This window comes from Gracilinanus agilis, chromosome 4 (genome assembly GCF_016433145.1).
Source record: "Gracilinanus agilis isolate LMUSP501 chromosome 4, AgileGrace, whole genome shotgun sequence".
Lineage (NCBI taxonomy): Eukaryota > Metazoa > Chordata > Mammalia > Didelphimorphia > Didelphidae > Gracilinanus > Gracilinanus agilis.
The window spans coordinates 96263510-96271308 of NC_058133.1; positions in this window are offsets into that span (position 1 = coordinate 96263510).

The following is a 7799-nucleotide window of genomic DNA, read 5'->3' on the forward strand; positions in this document are numbered from 1 at the left end:
AGAGAGAGAGAGAGAGAGAGAGAGAGAGAGAGAGAGAGAGAGAGAGAGAGAGAGAGAGAGAGAGTTTATGCCTTTCTGACTGTCCAGTTTATTATTATAACTTTTTTAACATTGGGGGTTGTGGGACATCCTTCAAACAAAGAAAGCTCCAGAAGATTTTACATAAGATTACAATCAATTAGAAAGATAATAAACAGGTAACCACATGATTGTAAGGCCAGGTGGCCAGGAAAGAATTTAATTTGAAAGTTCTTCCTCTATTTAGAAGGAAAGTCAGGCCTTTAAGTTTCCAAAAGACTCTTTCAATCTGTCTGCCAGCAGTTCTTTACAATAACAGAAGCTTAATTTTTAAGTTCAACAGAAATTTAACCCAATCCAATTTAAGGACTCAGAGATCAATCATGTGTAAATATTAGAAATATATCCATAAGTCTTGTCCATGACTACTTTGCTCGGTAAAGTCAGCTTTTGAATTCATCTTTAATATTTTCATGATTAGTCATTTACTGAAACCCTTCATTTAACACATAAGTAAAATGAACTGAAATGAAATTTTGGAAGTAAGCCTTGATTTCAGCACAATTTTGACTACCTGTCTATTGTTGCTAAAGACATCTATAGAATAGCATATATTAGTCGTGGAAATTATATTTCATAGAAGGCTTGATTATTAGTAAAATGTCAAACTTGCACTATGAAAAAAGCAATAGATCAAAAGAAATAGTAACTATATATATATATATAGTTACAACTCAATTCCAAGCTGAAATATATATATATATATACATATATTTCAGCTTGGAATTGAGTTGTGAAAAAGTGAGACACTACCATATACATATTTCTGACAGATATATAATCATTGGCTCTTACTTGACCTGGAAGAAATATGACTATGAGCCTCCATTGTGCTGAAGGCAAATTACCTTTCAAATTAATCACATCTTTTCATGTAAGGATTGGAAAAAGAGGCCAATCATTTGGTTGCTACCTACATTTTATTAAATATATTATTATTTATAATTAATATCATAATTGGAAAAACAAAAGAGAAAAGAAATTATTTTGATTGAAACTAAGCTCTATGATACTTTGTTTTTATATCCCTCCTACTCAGTACCTGGCCCATAATAGAGGCTTAATATTTTTGGCTGATTGAAGTATATACAATTCTGCAAAAACTCATCAAGTTGATGAATAAAAATGCCATTAAGAGATAAAATTAAGTTCTTATAGGCTCTGCCTTCTCCTTCCTTGTCTACCTTTTCTTCACTTCTTTCTATTAGCTTATCCCTCTTCCTTTTACTCCCCCTTTCTTTTCATTTCCTTAACTCAATCTTAACTTCCACTTCCCTCTTCAATCCCCAATCCTTTCTACTCTTATTTCCTTTTACTACCTTTCTTCTTTCTTCTAGATTGTTCTCCTTCCTTTCCTCCATTTTACGTCTTACTCTACCTCCCTCCCTCCAGTTCAGAGTCACTTTCTTCTTCCTTCCCCATTTTCTTCTGCTCAGTCTCTCCCTCTGTACATTCATCCACATTTCTCTTTCCTGTTCTGTCTTGTTCTCTTTTCTTTCTTCTCATCCCACTTTATTCTTCCCCCTTCTCTTCCTACTCCATTTCTTTTACTTCTCATTTACTTTTCTTTCCTATACTGTTTATTAACACCTTTGTTTCATTTATTTTTATTAGATAAGGTAACCGTGAGCATAAACATTAGGGAATGGAACAAAGAACAAGCAAGTTATTTGAGGAAACAGTGATGAAGGAAAGAGGTCAGAAAAGATGTAAAAGTATTTCCCTGGAAGGTCATATCTATATATAGCTGGGGTATAGGCAAGGAGTTGCTTTAGGTGCTAACCTGTGAAGAATCTTTACAAAAAAAAAGTTTTCTTTAAAATAGTAGAGGACCCTGGAGATAGGGATAAAAGCACACTATAAACTAATTTAACTTGCTTGACCACTTTTTCCTGTGCCCTTTCTTGTTATAAAGAATACATTGAATCCAGCAATGTTTCTGCTTATTTTTAATAGTTTGATATATTGTACAAATAGGAATGTTACTATATCAGACTATGGTGATTCAAACTACATGCATCATTTAATAGAGAAAATGAGTTTTTGTACAAGCAGCTAATGTAAAGTACATTCTGCTGCAATGGGATTTAAGCAGGTAGAAAATGAAGTTTACATGTTGATGTAGTAGAAGTACAAACATAAGCTACATTGAAATAAATGTCAGTCACTTGGCAGGTATGTTTGCTTACAAGATTGAAGTGCTTAAGAGCCAGGGGAGTATTTCATCAGAGAAAATAGCTCTGCTTTCAGATAATGAGGATTTAGTCTAGGCAAAGAAGTGATTTGCTAGTTATTTAACTTTATGTACATTTAAATAGTGAAATGAAAATTAAATGAAACAGAAGGATCATTTTAGTGGGGAAGGGAATAAGAGTCTTTCTTTTGGCTCAAAAATAATTAGACAACTCACATCCTTACTCTTTCAAACTGACAAGAAGAAAATAATTTCATAAGGATCATGTCACTTTTGAAAAATAATGGAAAAATGTTTTATAAATTATCTTCAAAGCATGTTAACTATTAAATCATCAAGAATGACAAATCTACTTTTGTGAAAGTCCTAGAAGCAGCCAGTTCTTCTCTTCCCCCAATCCTTTGGCAATTTTTCAGCAAATAGTTCTGATGTATTTTGAATAAACCACTCCAGCTTTATCCAGAATGATAAGGAATGTGATTAGGAAAAGAAAGACCATTGACAAAGAAAAATTAGTGCATACCCTTTGGGAGATAGAATATATGAATATTGGGGAAATTGGAAGCATATAATTCTGACTCAATGTAATTTTATGCTACTGATGTGAGAGAGTGCAAAAAGAGCTAGAATGCCACCTAGGAAGGCGATAACCTCTAGCTGGTCAGAGAGGGAAGCTTGTTTATAAATACTAGATACCACACATACCCAGACATTTTTGAATTAAGCTACAGATTAGTTCATCAAAGATTTAATGGTTATATTATTGAATTTTCAACAGAATTGGATCATATTTTGATGAGTATTAAGTGTTATTGGTTTATCTTTAGTCCCAGTAGGTATATGGTAGCAAATTAGTCTTACATTTCCACCTGTGTATTATACAAGGTCACCAAGAAAAAACAAAGGGAAGATGTTATAGACCAAATTAAATTGTTAAGAGTAGATTAGCAGTGGTGGGGGTAGTGATAAAATGGATAGAATGCTGGTGGAATTGAGGTAAGGGAGGTTAAAAATTGTGTAGAATTGTAGAAAATGAGAAAAATAAGAATGAGTAGTTCTGCAGAGTTGAAGAATACTGAAGAGATCAAACCAAGATCGTAAAGTAAGAAACAATTGAAGCTCACCAATTGCCCTCCAAATAGCCATGCAACAACAACAACAAAAAAAAAACCTTAAAACAAATGCTAGAACAACAGAATCAATAGAAGATGGGATGAGCAATGCTCTGGCCCAAAATAATGGGGACACACAGCAAAGAAGACTCATCTCGAAGGGATACAAGGAGAGAGAGCTGAACAATTCTCAACAGAACTCAGAATTTGAATAAGATACAGCATAAGGGGCAGGTTAAAGAGCACAGCTATCCAGGTCCAGCCTCAGTAGGGTAAGAGCAGAAACCAATGCAATACAAAACTAACAGCAGTGGAAGGAAGGTAAATCTGCATAGACCAGCTGGAACAGATGCTGGGCATGATCCTCTGTGGACAGCAATGGGAAGAATTCATCCCAACAAAGGCAAGCCTCAGTGGGATTTACTAGAATATAAAATAAACCAATTGAAATGAACAGCCGCAAAATTCCACACAGCAGGCCTACCAGGCCACCTCTCAAGAGTGATCATTCTGAGACCAAGACAACTGAGTTGATGCCAGGATTGACACAAGGTCAACCTCCACCTCACATAGAAAATGATAGAAAAAAAATATCAGTTGCATAGAATAAAAATTTACTGAAGAAAACAGTTTCCTAAAAAAGGAAATACAGTATCTCAAATGGGAAAATAACTCCCTAAGAAAGTACAAAGCCTCAAAAAAGAAAATCGCTCCCTAAAAATTAGAATTGGGCAAATGGAAGCTAACAACTTTATGAGACAGCAGAAAACAAAAAGGACCTTATGCTTGTAGATGTCTGCATTGGTGCCACCAGAAAGTTTGGTTATGTGTAATTTGAATATGCTGAAGAAATGATAAAGGCTCTGGAACTCAATGACTCCAAAATATTTAGCCCTGAAATGAAGTTGGAAAAAAGCAAAAAAAGACAAGAAAGATTGAGATAAAAAGCTGTTCTCCATTATGAATCTGCAGTATAAACTAACAGAGGAGGAGCTCAAGGAAGTGTTTGAAGGCATGCTGAGGTCACAGTGATCTGCACCATGGATAGAACACCCAAAGGAATTAGTTACAATGACTTCAAGACAGAAGCACAAGACCTTGGAAGAGAAAACAGGAGGCTAAGAGGAATGGCCAGGCACACAATCTGAGTAATACAAGGGAGAAAAGTCAAGGGCAAGAGACACTGGTCCAGGGGCTCAAGGGGTGTGACAGCATTAGCAGATAAGACAAATGAACACAGTCTGCATTTCAATCATGTATCCCAAAGACTATTCCTGGTAGACTTGGACTGGCTTTATTTTTTATACCCCTCTCCTAAGATTACATACTGGTTGGCATAGATTTTCATATTCAACACACATTTTTTCTTAAAAATAATGGGTTAAGTCATACATTAACTTTGTTACTAACAACTCTTCATTCTCCAGTAACTTTCCATATTTTTCAAAGATATGTTTTGACATGTTTCCCAGGCTATGAGGTGGAGAGAACAGTTCAGGTATGTACTGGCCTTTGTGGAAGGCTACTTCTTCATTTTTAATCCATTGTAACATATTGAATCAGGGATTGGGGGGAGACTGATTGTTTCTGGTTTCTCATTGCATAAGCTTCTGTGTATGGGAATGGAAAATCAAGGTGCATCTTTTTGGAGTTTAAAATATTAAACATTAACTCACTATTTCACTATTTTCTGGCTTGTTATGAAGTGACTTTTAGAGGAATTTCTGTATTAATTTATGAAAAAGTGGCGATTTCATAGGAATCTGTAGGGGGTCTGTAAGGGTTCTAGTAATAGCCTATAATGTTCTTCTGTATTTCTCTGGGGCTGAGGGGGGATATTGATCACAATGATTCCAATAATAAGGAGTGTTAGAGAAGAATCATACAAGGTTATCTGAGTGGGGGGTTTCCATCCTCCCTGAGGCTGCCATGCCCTTCCTTAAGGTCCCCCCTGTGACCATGTCAGACAGGGTGGGTTGGATGGCCCCTGGCAGTGAAGTGAGAAGAACATTACTGGAGCAGGAACAACAGCAGGTTATTAGACTCCAGGATTCTGGTGGTGAACATGCTCTCCTATAGCTGCATTGGTGTGAGTCTGTAGAATCTGTTGGAAAAGATCATGTCCACCAGCTGGGCCCAGAACAACCAAAGCCAGTTCAAGGGGTACATGTATTACTGAATTATCCTCAATGGAGGATATGAAAGAAGCTTTGAATTCTTGTAATAACAGAGAAATTGAAAGCAAAAACATCTGGCTAAAGAGGGAAAACCATAAATTCAGCCCCAAGGAACAAGTCCTATAAAACCTTGTTCATCCAAGGACTTTCCAAAGACTCAGTAGAAGACACATTGAAAGATACTTTTCATTGCTCAGTGGGGAGTCAAAATAGCCAGAGACAGAGACTGGACATTGAAAGGGTTTGGTTTGTTATAAAACTGTTATAGGATAATGGCACAAGGTCCTCTGATGGTATGAGGAGCTGAAGCTGAGTGGGTGCAGAAATCCCTAGGTGTAGCACTAAATTGTGATAGTGAACACTAAAGACCAAACAGGAGTATTTATGAATAAACTAATACACCCAGCCTCAATATAGCAGTGTCCCAGGAACAAGTGATCAAGTAAAGAGACTGTGGGTTAGATCACATAGCTCCTTTGACTACTTACCCTGGCTCCAATGATGGATAATACTAGTGACTGCGGCTTAACTTTAGTTTGAGTAATCCCTCTTCCTTCAGATACCCAAGGATATGTTTGATAATCCTTAGCATAAAAATGACATCCACCTAAGTAAGTTTCAAGATCTAATGATAACAGACTTAGGGAAAGGGAAACAGGGCAATGAAGGAAAGAGGTGTAAAGGGAATCCTTGGTTAAAGCTACAGATGATCAGGTGATATCAAATCGAAGGTAGTCAGGGGTTTGAGATTAGCAGTTGAAGAGGTTTGCCTTTCTCAATTGCAACCTGGCCAGGCCAGGTTGCTTAACCTGAACCAGGTTGTTTGATGGTATTTATATTGCTTCTTCTTTGATGATCAGTTAATTGGGATGTATAGAATTGAGCAGTGGTTCCCAAACTTTTTTGGCCTCCTGCCCCCTTTCCAGAAAAAATATTACTTAGCCCCCTGGAAATTAATTTTTAAAATTTTAATAGAAATAAATAGGAAATATAAATGCACCTGTGGCCATCACCATTCCCTGGATCACTGCAGCACCCACCAGGGGGAGGTAACACCCACTTTGGGAATCACTGGTATAGAGTCACACAAAAGTTGAGGGTATGGTAGTGATCAGAGCTGGATGCAGGTATCCTAAATTGATTTGGCCTACCCAATTCCCAACCAAACCTCCCCCATATCCTTTCTCCAAATTGAGAGAACTTTTGGTCCAAAATCCTGATATTTATAGTCTGCCAGCAACTGACTTTTGCCCTTGCTGACTCATGCCAGGCTTGGTTGATTCTAAGTTCCAAAATGCCAAATGTCAATCAAGCTCTCCATTTTGCATAGCAGAAATGATATTGTAGGTTTTATGGACTTCCTCTCAGAAGAAGATACTAAAGCTAAGAAAGAGACCAGGAAGAATAGGGAGATTGACCACAACAAAGTCACTCTGGACTAGGCCTAGTGCAGTAGCAACATTGGAGGCTGAGAGGGCAGATTTTGTAGCAGGGGTCATGGAGGTTTTTGGAGCTGAGGATGTGGCAGTGGAGGCAAAAGGGAATTTAATTGGAGAATAACTAAACAAATTATAGTATATGAGTGTAATGGAATATTATTGAGCCAGGAGAAAAACAAAAAAGACAATCACACACAAAAAATACACCCAAAACACCTATAAGGACATATGAAGTGATGCAAAGTGAAGTGAGCAGAGTTTGGAGCACATTCTACATAACAACAGCAATGATGACTGATGATCAATTGTGAATGACAACTATTATCAGCAATTCAGGGAACCAAGATAACTACAAGGGAATCATGATGAAGATTATCCATTGCCATAGAAGGAATTGATGCAATTTGAATGTAAGTTGAAGCATAGTATTTTTCTCATTTCATTCATGAGGTTGTTTTTTTTGTATAAGAGATATGTCTTCTTTCACAACATGACAAGCACAAAAATATATATTAAGTTAAAACATATGTAGAACCCTCATTATATTACCTTCCATTTTGGGAGGGAGGAAGAGGATTGAGGGAAGGAGGAAACATGGATTACTAAATGTTGGAAAATTATTACTAAAAATAATATTTGTAAGTAACTTGGGAAAATATACTGAAAATGTACAAAAATAAGAATTAGGCTAATTATTAAGAGATGGTAACTGGTTATAAAGGACTTAATCTGGTACTTGAGAGTGAAGTGTAAACATCCACCAGTGGGGCAAAAACAAAAACCCATTTCTATCAGTTTA